Below are 15,456 nucleotides of genomic sequence, written 5' to 3' on the forward strand. Positions count from 1 at the left end.
TCCTTGGGACTGATTGCAGGATGATCCCAATTACCCTACCACACTCTTCCTCTTCTCCTCCTCAAGACAGATACTCAGAGTCTTTCTGTTTTGAGGATAAAATCAACAATCACACTGGTAGACAGATGGTGAAAATCAAGACACAGAAAATTGAGAGTTTGCAAAGCTTAAGAAAGAATGTGTTGCTCTTACAAGGTACTTGGTCTGTATTCCTCTATTCTTCATTTTGTTGGTAATCATAAGCCCTGGTTAGTTTCTGTCCTCTCCATTTACGCCCAAGGCCACACCACACCACAGTTCTTCCTTTCCTTAGCCCCTTCTCCTTTGGCAAAGAAAGTATGACCCCATCAATATCTTGTTCCTCAATAAATTGTGAATAATAGGCTCTAGTTTCTCTTTTATTTTTTATTAATTTTAATTGATTCAACAATGATCGACAAGACCATAGGATAAGAGGGGTACAATTCCACACAATTCCCACCACCAGAGTTCTGCATCCCATCCCTTCCATTGGAAACTTTCCTATTCTTCATATTCCTCTTGGAATACGGGCCCAGGATCATTCTGGTGTGCAGAAGGTGGAAGGTCTGGCTTCTCTAATTGCTTCTTCGCTGGACATGGGCATTGGCAGATTGATTCATACTCCCAGTCTGTTTCTGTTTTTCCCTAGTGGGGTAGGGCTCTGGAGAGGTGGAGTTCCAGGGCACATTGATGAGGTCATCTGCCCAGGGAATCAGGCTGACTTCATGGTAGCATCTGCAACTTGGTGACTGAAAAGACTAGCTGAAGTCTTTAACTTCAAGCGGTCACTCCTGCTAAATCTTGATCGTTTCATCTCATTCATACATATGTCTTTTCATTGTTGTCCTCTTCCTCTTCTTCTTCCTTCTGTTTTTTACTAGAGTACTGCTCAGCACTGGTTTATAATGATATGGTGAGATTGAACATGGGACCTTGGAGCCTCATGTGTGAAAATAACCATTATGCTACCCCCACCACTTTGTGCTCCTCTTCATGCTTTATTATTATTTTTCTGTTTCCTAACATTCTTTTCACAGAAACTGACAAGTTATAGGAACTGTTGAGATGTATTTTGCAATCTTGTGCAGGGGAGATATAGTGAGGGAACTTAGTGACTCAGGGTTGATTTTCTTTTCCTTATGGAATTCTTCCAATTCTTCTTTGTGCCAAGGGTGTAAATTTTATTTTTGTATCTGGGCTGCATAATTCTGTGGCCTTGGCTGATTCCTTGGCACCAGAGAAATTCAGCAGTTGAAACATTTATGAAAATTTAAGCACATTTGGCTAATAAATGGGGACAAAAAGAAGCCCACACAGTCTTCTCCTCCTGTGCTCTATTTCTTTTAAAGCAGCCTGTTTGTGTTATCACTTCAACAGTTTGGTAAATAACTGTGCCTTCTCACTGATCTGTCCTCTTGTGCTTGCAGTAGTAAAATGTGATGATTAGTCATGGGTAAAAGCTGTATGCAACTTGCCAAGCTGTTTGGCAACGTGTATGCTAGCACTGAGGTAAATAGAGATGAGCGCAAGGGTATCAGTTTCGAGTGACGACTTTAATACAGAGTTTGTTGACCTGGAATTTTCAGTTTCTCTCATCTCAGACATTAAGAAAAGAATATTTTGACACTGTGGTGATTTTTAAGTTTTTCTTCATTTGTGGCAATAGGAAGGGCTTGATTTTCAATACCTTTGTGAAAAAACCAGAGGTCTCTTCAAGAGAGTAGGGCTGATGGGTATGTGTTGGAGACTCTGTCTCTGTCATCTACTCCTATCCCATCCTAGGTCCCTCTCTCGACCATGAGACTTTGGGATTCAAAGAACCTTGATGTTGTTTCCTGAAATTACAACCTTCCTGCAGCTTGCTATAGAAGCTACTTGTGTAGATATCAGGAAAGAGAAGTTCTAGTCCTGGCTTGTTCATTAAATGGTTGTAGCATTGGACAAAACAAGTTTCTGCCCAGCTTTCAGTTTCCATATCAGTTAAATAAAACAATCTGTCAATATGACCTTCTGCTATGGTGAATTATGGGTTGGTGCTTTTGTGTAGTCTACTTTGTAAAAAAAAAAAAGGTGTTGATTCTTATAAAAATTAATAAATTCACATGGCTTTTAGCACTTTATATTTATATATTTTATATTTTAGCACTTTATATTTTGTTTATAACAGTGGGATCTTATTTCTTTTGGTTGGACAAATCCTTTGTTGACAGCATCTCACCTAAATAGAAGCAATTTCCAGTCTGTGAAAGTTTTCTTATTCTTCATCTTTCTGTATTCTTGGTCTGGAAAAATAGCTTATTTGGACAGTGTGCTGCTTTATCATGTGTGCAATCCTTGTTCAAGCCCATCCCCCACTGCACTGAAGGAAACTTTAGTGGTATCTATCTACATATCTATCTATCATCTATCTAAAAAAAACCAAGGTTAATCCTGTGTTTTTTATAAAAATATGTGAAGACATTTTAATGTTCATCTTGCATTTAGAAAAAGGATTAAATCAATCATGTTAATTAGAGGTCACCCATCTGATAAGTACTGATGAGTATTTCCACCCACCCATCTAGTATTTCTGATGCATTTTGGGCTTAATGTTAGAGATCAAAGCAATTCACTGAAAGTTCCACTTCACTGTAGGTAGTGAATTGTCTATAGATTAGAAGAAATAATAAATAGGGCAAATAATCTCTAGGGGCTGTGTCTCTTTCAAGGATCGATTTATTGATTTATTTATTTACATGAGAGAGACAGAACAGCAACAACTAGAGTACCATACAAGTTGCTAGAGCTCAAACTCAGGACCCTGTGCTCATAAATCCAACATTCTGACTATTGTGACACCTCCCAAATCACAGGAGTCTCTTTACCAATGAGCTGGCCTTTTGATTGCCACGGTTGTCTCTTTCAATATATCTTCTGTTGAATAACCAGAGGAGGTGGGGTTTTTTTTTAGTGCACAAAAGTAATCATGTAACTCTCCTTTAACGTTCTCTGTCCTACCTCTGGTGTCTTCCTTTTTATTTTCTTAAAAGTTCCTATATTAGATTTTGGTAATCTCAATTCCTTTACTTGATGTATAAAACCATTCATAATCTCATCTTTGCCTTTTTCAGTAGTGTCTCCATTTTCATATTCTCCATTTATTTGTTCAAAATCAACTTGTGCATTGATGGTATTACAGCTTTCATGGTAAAATGGAGGTGAAAGCTACTATAAAGATGGCCTAGGCGATGCCTGGTTTGAGACAATATCCTACGCTTCAGCTGAACTAAGTGCTATGCATTTGATATTGCTCAACCCAGATTGTCCTCTGATTTTATCTTTCTCCTTCATCCTGGAAAAATCTACTTATCTTCAGAAGTCAATCTGTAATATTTTTATGATGTCTCCAGTCTCAGAGAGAGTTGAACTACATTACCCTTTGGGTCTTCATTTTGCTGTTATGTATACATATATCTCTATAGTAGCACTAATAACACTTTAGCCATATTCATTGGTGCACTAGACTGAATATATCTTCATCTTAGGAAACTCAATAACCATTTACTTAGTGCTTTAGCAGTTTGTAAATCAAAGCACTGCGTGCAGTTCAATAAACCTGACCAGGAACACAAATCTACTAACTGACCTTATATTGGTCTGCTTGTAGATGTATCTCATTGTGTTCATACATATCCTAGATCATTTACCATGTATAGTTTTCCTCCCTTCCTCCCTTTCTTTCTTTCTTTCTTTCTTTCTTTCTTTCTTTCTTTCTTTCTTTCCTTCTTTCTTTCTTTCTTTCTTTCTTTCTCTTTCTTACTACCTCCCACCTTCCTTTCTTCCTCCCTCTCTCCTTTATCCCTTCCTTCCTTCCTTCCTTCCTTCCTTCCTTCCTTCCTTCCTTCCTTCCATTCTTCCTTCCTGCCATTTTTCATCTTTCTTTATCAGGGCTTCACCCTTCCAGAACAACTTTTTCAGATAGAGAGGGAAAAAGAGAAAAATACCATAATGCGAAACTTCCCCCAGTGCTATAGAGGCCAAATTTGAGCCCTGGAACCTGGGCTGCATACCTATCAAAGTAAGCACCATCCTAGGTGAGCTACCTGTCTGGTTCTAGAATGTAGAGTTACAAATTAGGTCTTGTGATTGCAGCCCAGGTTGAATTTTCCCCTTTGGAGATAATACAGCACAAGGTTCTACCCCCAGGTGCCATGTAGATCCAGATTTCACTTTTTAGGAAGATTAATGTTATTTCAGATGAGAGAGAGACAGAGAACAAGAGAGAAAGAGAGAGATGAGAGAGAGACCAGAGCATCACTGTGGTACTTGTGGCAATGGGAATCAAACTGTGAGCCTTAGGCTTGCAAGTCTTGCATTCTACTCCGTGAGCAATTTCCAAGGCTTCTATTTTTTTAAATTTTATTTATTTCATCTTAATGAGAGAACTACAGAGAGAATGACACAGAGAAACACCAGAGCGCAGCTAGGCTCTGGCGTATGGTGGTGCTAGGGATTGAATCTGGGACCTTGGAGCCTCAGGCATGAAATCCATTTACATAACCATTATGTTGCCTCCCTAGCCATATTTATTTATTTATTTATTTATTTTAAATGAGATTGTGAGCAAGAGTCTAGAGCTCCACTCAGCTATGATTTAGGCAGTACCAGGGACCTAAGGTTTCACTCAATACAAGTTCTGTATTCTACTGCTGAGTTATTTCCCTGGCTCAAACCCCCCCTTTTAAAATAATTTTTTGTATTTATTTTCTCTTCTGTTGCCCTTTTTTATTGTTGTTGTAGTTATTATTGTTGTAGTTATTGATGTCGTCATTGTTAGATAGGACAGAGAGAAATGGAGAGAGGAGGGGAAGACAGAGAGGGGGAGAGAAAGATAGACACCTGCAGACCCGCTTCACCACCTGTGAAGCAACCCCCCTGCAGGTGGGGAGCCAGGGGCTCGAACTGGGATCCTTACGCTAGTCCTTGCGCTTTGCTCTATGTGCGCTTAACCCACTGCGCTACTGCCAGGCTTCTTAGACCCCATTTTTAAAGGGTATTTCTGTGTCTGCCCACAGTATAGTCCAAAAAGCATGAGAAAATCTTTACATGATGTCTTTGCAGTGGAACACACTGTCCCAACATCTGTTCATGTGAGGAGTCTGTTTCTGGATCTCCTAACATAGACTCATCTTATTTCACCCCATTGTATGCTCCCACTAAGAACCCTGACACAATGTCTGTAAGTATTTCTATACTGGACATTATCCTCACTTATTATTGTGTGTATTTTTTGCATCAAAGACAATTTTAATTTAACTTAATTTTATTTTTTGTTTTTAAGATTTATTAGAAAGGTAGGAGGAGAGAGAGAACCAGACATCACTCTGGTATGTGTGCTGCCGAGGATCAAACTCAGGCACTCATGATGGAGAGTCTAATGCTTTATCCATACTCCCAGAGGGTTAAAGAATAGGAAAGCCATCAGGGGAGGGGATGGGATATGGAGTTCTGGTGGTGGGAATTGTGTGGAGTTACTGTACCCCTCTTATCCTATGGTTTTGTCAGTGTTTCCTTTTTATAAATAAATTTAAAAAGTGAAAATTTCACTAAGCAAAACTGAATAAAATTTAATAGAAAGCAGATATGAAACTTCTGACACTATCAGTTTATTATGGAATAGAAGATACTATAAAATACAAGATGCAAGATACATGACATCCTTTGTCTTTGTATTTATTTTGTTGTTACCATATCCGGAGCTATCATTTAGGACTTATTTCCAAAAGTTATTTATCATTTCTAGTCATAGGTAACCTTCATTGACTTTGTTCTAATTGCGTGTGAACTAAATGTTCCTTAGTAGTAATATATATATATAAAGGTTGGGTAGTGGTGCATTAGTAGAGCGCACATGTTACCAAGCCTGAGGGACTGAGTTCAAGCCTCTCATCTCCATCTTCAGGGAGTAAACTTCATGAGTGGTGGAATAGTGCTACAGGAATGTCTCCTTCTATCTCTCTCTTCCTGAGCCAGAGATAAGCAGAGATAAGATGATCTCTCTCCATCTCCAACTCTATCAAAAGGAAAAATAATTTTTTAAAAAAGTAGGCTGGAGGTAGTTGTTGAGTTGTTGTGCGGTCACTGAGTGCCAGTTATAAAACTGGTGGAAAAAAAAGTAGAAACAAGAAAAGGCATGAATTAAAACAATAAAATGCCAAAGCCAGCAAATCCAGTATTTTGATAAATAGTTAAGCTTTACCATTACCAACTGTGCTTTCTTTATGAAAATTCCTTTTTCATAATTCACTGAATTGAATGCTATGAGCAAAAAATTCTGTTCTAGGCAAGATTGAAAACATTAGATAAACCATAGACATGTACTGATTTCAGATTCACCACCCAAGGTGGCAACAAAGCAATCTACTTTCTCCTTTTGGTATATATTTCTGGTTCAGACTGTTTTTTCTTTCCTTTTTTTTTATGATGGTTTCATGAAAAAGATAACTTGGTCAAAGATTTTTCTCACATTTAGTCTACTTTAAAATCCTCTGAAAGAGAAAGTGTGTCTACTTTATTTTTTTTTTCACTCTCTCCTGACCTCTGTCATCCTAGTGCTAATATCCAGCATGTGTGCAGGAAATATTCTGCAGCTGCCTGGATTTCAGTGAAAAGCTCAAGCTCTCAAATACATATTTATGATTCCTTAGGCCACCGATGATCTTGATTTTGCTGGGTTTTCAGGACCTAGTAAAAATCGCACTGAACTCTGCATGAGGTTGCTAAGTGATTTATAATGCTTCTTTATGACTTTGTATTTTCTTGTTCATCAACACTAGGTAGGCATTACTTTGTATAAAACTGAATATTGCTAAATTTTTGGGAAAGAAGACTTTGTACTGCACCTGTATTCTCTGCAAAAGAAATAACAATAAGCAGAGTGAATTGGGGTTGGCTTTTTTCCCCTTCTCTCTTATCTATCAAGTGAAGGAAGTAATGCTTGACATAGTTTTAGCGCTGTGACCTAAGGCTTAAAACCTGAAGTTATGTGCCCCTAGGATAGTTGATCAATGAGAAATTGTTCTAAGCACTTGGCAAATCTGTTGCTCCTTTGGAGCAGGAAATGCTCACATTCAATGTTACCCAGTTGCTACTACCAGTGTAATTTAAACGAGCTACTGTTTTTGTATTAGTGATTTAATAATGATTAACAAGAATGTAAGATAACAGGGGTGCAATTCTATATAGTTCGCACCACCAGAGTTTCATGTCCCATCCTCTCCATTGGACGCTTCTCTATTCTTTTTAAAACTTTTATTTATTTATTTATTAGGTAGAGAAACTGAGAGGGTAGGGGAGATAGAGAGAGAAAGAGACAGAGAGACACCACATCCCTGCTTCACCACTCATGAAGCTTCCTCCCTACAGGTAGGGACCAGGAGCTTGAACCTGGGTCCTTGCACACTGTAATGTGTGTGCTCAACCAGGTGTGCCACCACCTGGTCCCGAAACTTCTCTCTTCTTTATCTTTCTGGGAGGATAGACCAAAGATCTTTATGGGGTACAGGAGGTGAAGGTCTGGCTTTTTAAATTGATTCTTTGTTGGACATGGATGTTGGTGGGTCTATCTATCATCTATCTATCTATCTATCTATATTTCTATCCATCTTTCCCTAGTGGTTCAGGGCTCTGGGGAGGTGAAGTCTGAGGGCTCATTGATGAGATCATCTGCCTAGGGAGGTCAGGTTGGTGTCATGGTAGCACCCGCAACTTGGTGGCTGAAAGGTGGTAAGATATAAAGCAGGACAAATTGTTTAATATACAGGAACCTAAAGGTAAGAATAGAGCAGAGGAAATTAGGGGTCTTCATGTGGAAAAAAAATCTAGGAAGTCTATTTTAGGTATGTTCCATGTGACCTATGACTTTAGTCATTTTTGCCTGAGCCTGATAGCTAACATGCAGGAAGACTAAAAGTATTGTCTGAGAAGAAATATGGCAGAATGGAGAATAAACCTAGCAAGTTGGATTAGAGCAGAGAGTAGATCCCCAATATCAATCTGACCTAGGGCTCATATTTAGTCTTATGTAGCACAGGAGCCTGTGTAATCTGTGTCGATGGTCACAAACTAGCTAGTTTTTATTGAATTGTAAGATTTATTCATGCTATTGTAGAGATATCTTTTCTTTTTTTCTCATCATAGATTAATCTGGTAGACACAAAGTGAAACATTAAGCTATGTTACAATAGGAGGACATTGGGTTATTTTCAAAATTTCAGCTATTTCCTTTTCTATATACCTCAAGAAAAGTGGAGGCAAGTCATGTATTGGAAGACGTGCTAATCTTCATATCCACAGACTCAGGGTCTTCTCTGTCAACCACTAGTGGTAAGAATCATTGCAGCTCATATGCCTATTCTTACCCTCATATGCTTTCTGTCTCACTCAGTATAGTTACCAGTGAGTCTAAAGTTGAATTAAGTAATGCATGTGCAAAGGCTAAGTGAATTACAAAGCACATAACAGGTGGAGGCTCTTATTATTGTAGAGTCTCTCTGTGTAGATGAAAGTGAAGCTTGCTTCTTAGAAACAAGCCGGAAGATTTTTTTCTTTAGCATTTCTTCTGCCAAAAATATATATTGACTGCAGCTGGAAGGAAACCATTCTGAGAGGGAAAATGAAGCTGAATAGGAGTCAGTGCCTGTCTAATATTCTGACAGCTTAAATATGTTTTTTTATGTTTCACAATAATAATTTAGCTTCTAAGTGACTTCTCTGACACGAAAGCCTCCTAAATCTGGAATACTAAAAATTGTTGAGCAGCTGCCTTCAGGTTGATGATCAGGAAGGAGCAAATGGGACCACTGTGTTTGGCTAAGGGGGTACATTTGCCCGAACCTTTATAGGCTTCAAATTGTGTGCTGTATTAAAGACAGTAAGTCCCCTCTTAGCCTTGGACTTCTCTTACTGAGACCTTAATGTGTTTTATACTCTGTGATAGGCATTTAAACCAAAATATTAAAGTTAACTTTCAGGACAATTCTTTTAGAAGTCTGCTATAATATCATTGTTATATTCAGCAAAATCCATGCTCAAAGTGGTGATGTGACATTCCTTAAATTACAGTCGGTCCATACTCCCAGAAGGTTAAAGAACAGGAAAGCTATCAAGGGAGGGAATGGGATATGGAGTTCTGGTGGTGGGAATTGTGTGGAGTTGTACCTCTTTTGTCCTATGGTTTTGTCAGTGTTTCCTTTTTATAAATAAATAAATAAGTTACAGTGTCAGTCTTCTAATTCTAAATTCACCTTTCTTTTTCATCTCATGGACTTCCACTTTCTACTTCATATTACCCGATTAGTATTGGGTTTTCAAAAAAAAATATGGTGTGTTTTTCTTTAAAAAAATGTTGTTGATTTATTTCTTTTGGGTAGAGACAGAGTGAAATTGCGAGTGAGTGGGGAGAGAGGGGAAAAAAGAAAAACACTTGCAGCACTGCTTTATTACTCATGAAGCTTCTCACCTGCAGGTGGGGCTCTTGGACTTGAACCTGGGTCCTTGTACATTGTAATGTGTATGTTCAACCAGGTATGCAACTTCCTGCCCCCTTTTCTATGTTTTTCTTTGTTTTTCAATTATCTTTATTTATATATTGGATAGAGACAGCCAGAAATTGAGAGGTGAGAGGGAGATAGAGAGAGAGAGAGAGAGAGAGAGAGGAAGAGAGAGAGAGAGAAGAGAGAGAGGAAAAGAGGGAGAGAGAGAGGAGAGGGAGAGGGAGAGGGAGAGGGAGAGGGAGAGAGAGATCTGCAGCCCTGCAGCCTTGCAAAGCTTTCTTCCTGGCTTGCACACAGGTCCTTTTACACAGTAATGTGTGTGCTCAACCAGGTGTACCACCACCAGGCACCCCCCCCTTTTCTATGTTTTTCTATGCAAAAATGCATCGTGACTTTTTCAACAACCCAGTAATTAAACTTTTACAAAATATGTCCATTCAAAATACCTTACTGGGTCACTACATTTTTTAATCTTTTTGTCTTTTTTTTTTTTTCAAGCTCAGAACTTCTTAGAGGACAACAGTAAAATCAGATGATCAATTTAATTAAATTCATCACAGCTTTGTTGTCAACCTCTCAATGAGATACATGTGCGTTTCTTCTTCCTGAGTTCTGGTGACTACTTATAAAGAGTGTTTAATGAGAACCAGACTTGGCCTGGCTTATTTCAACTTGTATTGTTGATATTTCAAGTTCTGAAAGCAAAGGGATCCCCTCTAATCTGTCTGGGAGAGAACTCAGGTTTTCTCATAGCCAGGTTTCCCAAAGGGTTTTGAAGGTAACACATAAGAAATACAGTATTTGTCCCTTTGCTAAAGCTTTTATTTGATTGAACCCTATAATACTAGTTATTCCTTCTGTAGTAGGTAAAGCTTTGACTACACAATGACGTAAGGGAAAACAGTGGTTAAAAATTACTGTACCTGTAAGGACCAGCGTAAGGATCCCGGTTCGAGCCCTGGCTCCCCACCTGCAGGGGAGTCACTTCACAAGCGGTGAAGCAGGTCTGCAGGTGTCTGTCTTTCTCTCTTCCTTCTCTCTCCATTTCTCTCTGTCCTATCCAACAATGATGACAACAATAATAACTACAACAATAAAGCAACAAGGGCAACAAAAGGGAATAAATAAATAAAAATAAAAATATTAAAAAAACCAAAAAAATTACTGTACCTGTTTGATATAATCTGTAAAAAATATGATTATTAGAGATAAAGAGTAAGAAGCTGCCTAAAGTCTGCACTGTTTGTAGAAGTCCCAACATGAGGCATTGAATTTATACAAAAATGGGGCAGGGTTTGAGCTCTTATTTTAAGAGCATTTGAGCATCCCAAGTGCTCTTACTTGCAGAGGACCTAGTCAATCTGCTCTAGAAAGTGAAAACCTACTTCAGAAAACAAGTGTGCTAGAGACTTAACCTAACTTATCTGACCAGCTAAGTCTATGGGAAACACCATGCTAGGGTATGAAATAATGTGATGGTCAGTGTTCCAATCTTTGACTTTTGATTGGGTCATCACTTGCCATAAATTGAAAATATTCTAAGTTGAAAAAAGTTAGTGAACCTACCTTACCAAAAGTCGTAGTTCAACCTAGCCTATCTTAATGTTCTCAGAACAGTTACAGTTAACCTACAGTTGAGGAAAGACCCATCTAACACAGCCTAATATTAAAATTTAAAGTCTGGGGAGTCGGGCAGTAGCTCTGCGGGTTAAGCGCAGATGGCGCTAAGCACAAGGACTGGTGTAAGGATCCCGGTTTGAGTCTCCGACTCCCCACCTTCTGGGGAGTCACTTCACAGGCAGTGAAGCAGGTCTGCAGGTGTCTGTCTTTCTCTTCCCCCCTCTGTCTTCCCCTCCTCTTTCCATTTCTCTCTGTCCTATCCAACAAGGACATCAATAACAACAATAATAAGTACAACAACAATAAAACAACAAGGGCAACAAAAGGGAAAATAAGTAAATATAAAAAATAAAAAATTTGAAGTCTTGAATTTCATACCATTGCTCATGCAATTTGATGAATACTGTAGTAAAAGTGAAAAACACTCTGTACAGTATTGTTTATCCTTCTGATCGAGGACTGATGGGAGCTACTGCCTGTGCCATCGGAGAGTTATCTTTCTAGGCATTCCAAACCCAGAAACAAACAAACAAACAAAAAACTTACATTCAAAGTATTTGTTTATGTTGTTGTTGTTGAGTATCTGATTTTTATGTGACTGTACAGTTGAAGTCTAGGTAAAACTATCCTAAACCAGGACTATCTGTAGTTAGTAAAATTATTGGAAGCTTCTAATTTGGATTTTGCAGAGAACCAGATTCAAGAAAATGAGCTTGAATTGTAAGTTAATGGAAGAAATAATTTAACAAGGGGGATGTTTAGCCTACTTCAGGAAATCTGCTTAATAATAAAGACAGGTATCAACTTTGAAGAATGCAAGTATTATTTTAATATATCTCTGGGCATATTTTATTAAAAGCTAGTTGTGATTCTCTTTAAGAGTAGCTGCTAATACTACAGCGAGGATGACCTGGAGGCTACATCCTTCTTTCTGTGACCTTCCCTTTCCTTCCCTTCCCTTCCCTTCCCTTCCCTTCCCTTCCCTTCCCTTCCCTTCCCTTCCCTTCCCTTCCCTTCCCTTCCCTTCCCTCCCCTCCCCTCCCCTCCCCTCCCCTCCCCTCCCCTCCCCTCCCCTCCCCTTCCCTTCCCCTCCCCTCCCTCCCCTTCCCTTCCCCTCCCCTCCCCCTCCCCTCCCTTCCCTCCCCTTCCCTTCCCCTCCCTTCCCTCCTCTTCCCTTCCCCTCCCCTCCCCTCCCCCTCCCCTCCCCTCCCCTCCCCTCCCATACACCATTCTTCCTGGATACACCCTGGTGACTGCAGGCTATGGTTGAGTGTACACGTCACAGTGCTCAAGGACCGGGGTTCAAGACCCCCCTGGCCCCCACCTTCAGGAGGAAAGCTTTGCAAGTGGTGAAGCAGGGCTGCAGATGTCTCTCTGTCTCTCTCCCTCTCTATCTTCCCCCATTCTCTCAATTTCTGGCTGTCTCTATCCAATAAATAAAGATAATTAAAAAAAAAAAAGAATAATGATGTCTGACTTGAGATTGATTTCTGTAGCAGGAGGCTATTGTTACTTTTTTTCTTTTTTCACTGTTATTTGTATTTATTTGTATTATCAGATTATTTGTATTTGTATTTATCAGTTATTTGTATTTCTCAGATTATTTGTATTTATTTGTATTTATCAGATTGACTACATGCAATTTCAGATTCTGGTTGGTCTTTGCCTTGAGCACTGTTTCTTTTATTTGATTATTACTTCTGTTTCATTAGGTAAGATTTGTCCTTTTTTCTGGTATTTTATTTATTAATTGTAGTGAGACAGAAAAGAGAGAGAGAGAGAATGAGAGAGAGAGACAGAGAGAGAGAGAGAGAGAACTGGAGAGAGAAGCACTACTCAGAGTACTCTGGTTTATGGTGTTGCTGGGGACTGATCCTTGATCTCATATCAATCATGAAACTCTTTTGCATAACCAACATGCTATCTCTCCAGCCCCGTTAGACTTGTTCTTTAGAAATAAATTATTTGTACAGAAAAATGTGTAGGCCCTGTCTTCTGTCTTATTATCTCCTTTTTCACATATTCTATTTGGGTGGAAATTTTCTTCTTCTGCAGTGAAAGTTTTGTTCTTTTCCACTTCTTATGTGGAATTAATTTATCTTTTGCTATCTTGCTGTTCTCAGCTAGGTTTCTTAATTTCAGACTAATGACTGTCAGTTATTTTCTAACTTCATCCTGTATCATTATTCTAACAAGTAAACTATGTCATGTGTTTTTTTGAAAGCACAGAGAAGATATTCCCAGATTTTTCTTTTTTCAAATGTTGAATATTTAAAACATATTTTTGGCTTTCATCTGTGCTTTCAGGGAAATTTCCCTTCATTCTAGTTTTGTAGTATGAATCCCACTAGTGGTGTTTTTATTATCGCCAAATTTTCTAAAATCTAGGTCTCTATGTTCTCCTTTATATTCCAATTACTCCATTGTGAATGTGACAAATTCTATTTCTCAGACGTTAAACTGAATATGCATTTGATTCATCATGCCATTCACTAATTTTTAGTTCAGTTACTGAGACTGTCTAAATAAGAAAGTTCCTTTTCTGTTCCATGTCTGTACTAGTCAATAGTCAAGTTTGTCCAGAGAAACAGAATCAGTAGAATACACATTTTTACTTTTTAAAGCATTTTTAGTTATCTTTATTTATTTATTGGATAGAGACAGCTAGAAATTGAGAGGGTAGGGGGAGATAGAAAGGGAGGGAGACAGAGAGACACCTGCAGCCCTGCTTCACCACTTGTAAAGCTTTCCACTTGTAGATGGGGCCTGCGGGCTCGAACCCCTGTCTTTGCACATTGTAACACATGCACTCAACCAGTTGTACCACCACGTGGCCCCCAGTAGAATACACATTGACTCAAATGATTATAGAATTCAAGGTCTGAATGCAATCTAGATAACTAGGAACACTACTAAGTAGTGTAATTCAATTCTAGTCCAAAGGCCAGAGAATCAGGTAAACTGATTTTTCCAGTCTGAAGATAGGAGAAAATAATTGCCACACGTCAAAGAAAAAATTTTGCCTTCTGGTTCTGTTTTTTTTCCGCCCAGGGTTATCGCTGGGGCTGGATGCCTGCACTACTAATCCACTGCTCATGGAGGCCACTTTTTTTTTCTTCCATTTTTGTTGTCATTGTTGCTGTTGTTGGATAGGACAGAGAGGAATTGAAGGGGGAAGACAGGAAGGGAGAGATAAAGATAGATACCTGCCGACCTGCTTCACTGCTTGTGAAGCGACCTCCCCTACAGGTGTGGAGTCAAAGGCTCAAACTGGGATCCTTGCTCTGGTCCCTGCACTTTGCGCCATGTGCCGCCCCCCTGCCCCCAATGTACAGGTCCTTTAATACTGCATCACTGATCTATATATGATTTCTTTCAGAAAGGCCCTCACAGACACACTTAGAAATAATGTTTTACCAACCACAGAGACATATTAATTTACTTGATGCATGTACACAAAAAGGACCAGACCCACAGCCTGGTCATTTTCTTCACTATTCCAGCCTTTTATATCTAGAAAGACAGAAACAGGGAGACAGTGAGAAAAGGAAAGCTACCACAACACTGAAGGTACCACAGCACTCCAAGGTAGTTGGAGCTGGGCTTGCACCTGGCAAAGCAAGCACACTATGCAGGTGTACGTATCTTTCCAATTAGAGAAAGTTATCCACCCCCCCCCCCAAATCATGTGTAACAATTTAAGCTTTTATTTTTGGAACAGAGTATGAAACAGCTGTCAATACCTTTACTGTTTTCTTCTTGCCCACTATCAACTTTGTATTTCTTTCTTACTTTGCCTTTCTACACCACTGGGCATTACATTCTCTAAATTTTCCTATAAGGAATTGACTACAGGTGTCAAGGGAGAGAGAACATCTTCTTGGATAGTACAGTAAGCTGTTTTCCTTGTTATACATGCAGCATAGTGCATACTGTATTTCTGCCTCTCTGGGCTGGAGACGCAAGGAGGCAGGGAGTGGGGGTCTTCTGCTTCTCTTCTAGCTCTGTGTATGGCCATGTATACACAACAGAGTTGAGACCACATGCTCATCTTATACTGACAAGTATCAGTTTATCTCAGATGATGAAAAAATTGTTAGGCATATTATTAGTTTATATTGCTCTTGTGCATTAGGGACATATATTTTTTTAATTTATTTTTTATTTAAGAAAGGATTAATTAACAAAACCATAGGGTAGGAGGGGTACAATTCCACACAATTCCCACCACCCAATCTCCATATCCCACCCCCTCCCCTGATAGCTTTCCCATTCTCTGTCC

The 15,456-nt window shown here is 39.1% G+C and overlaps 1 protein-coding gene and 1 non-coding gene across 3 annotated transcripts in view; one reads left to right on the forward strand and one right to left on the reverse strand.

The window, feature by feature from the left end:
- The window catches only part of FGF12 (fibroblast growth factor 12), a 562,336-nt gene that overhangs the window by 49,254 nt on the left and 497,626 nt on the right, over nucleotides 1-15,456 (forward strand). The window lies entirely within an intron of this gene.
- Nucleotides 10,050-10,115, reverse strand: LOC132540613 (small nucleolar RNA SNORD61). The gene has a single exon (XR_009551803.1). It is a non-coding gene; the product is annotated as a small nucleolar RNA SNORD61 (small nucleolar RNA).

The sequence above is a fragment of the Erinaceus europaeus genome, chromosome 9 (genome assembly GCF_950295315.1).
Source record: "Erinaceus europaeus chromosome 9, mEriEur2.1, whole genome shotgun sequence".
Taxonomy (NCBI): domain Eukaryota; kingdom Metazoa; phylum Chordata; class Mammalia; order Eulipotyphla; family Erinaceidae; genus Erinaceus; species Erinaceus europaeus.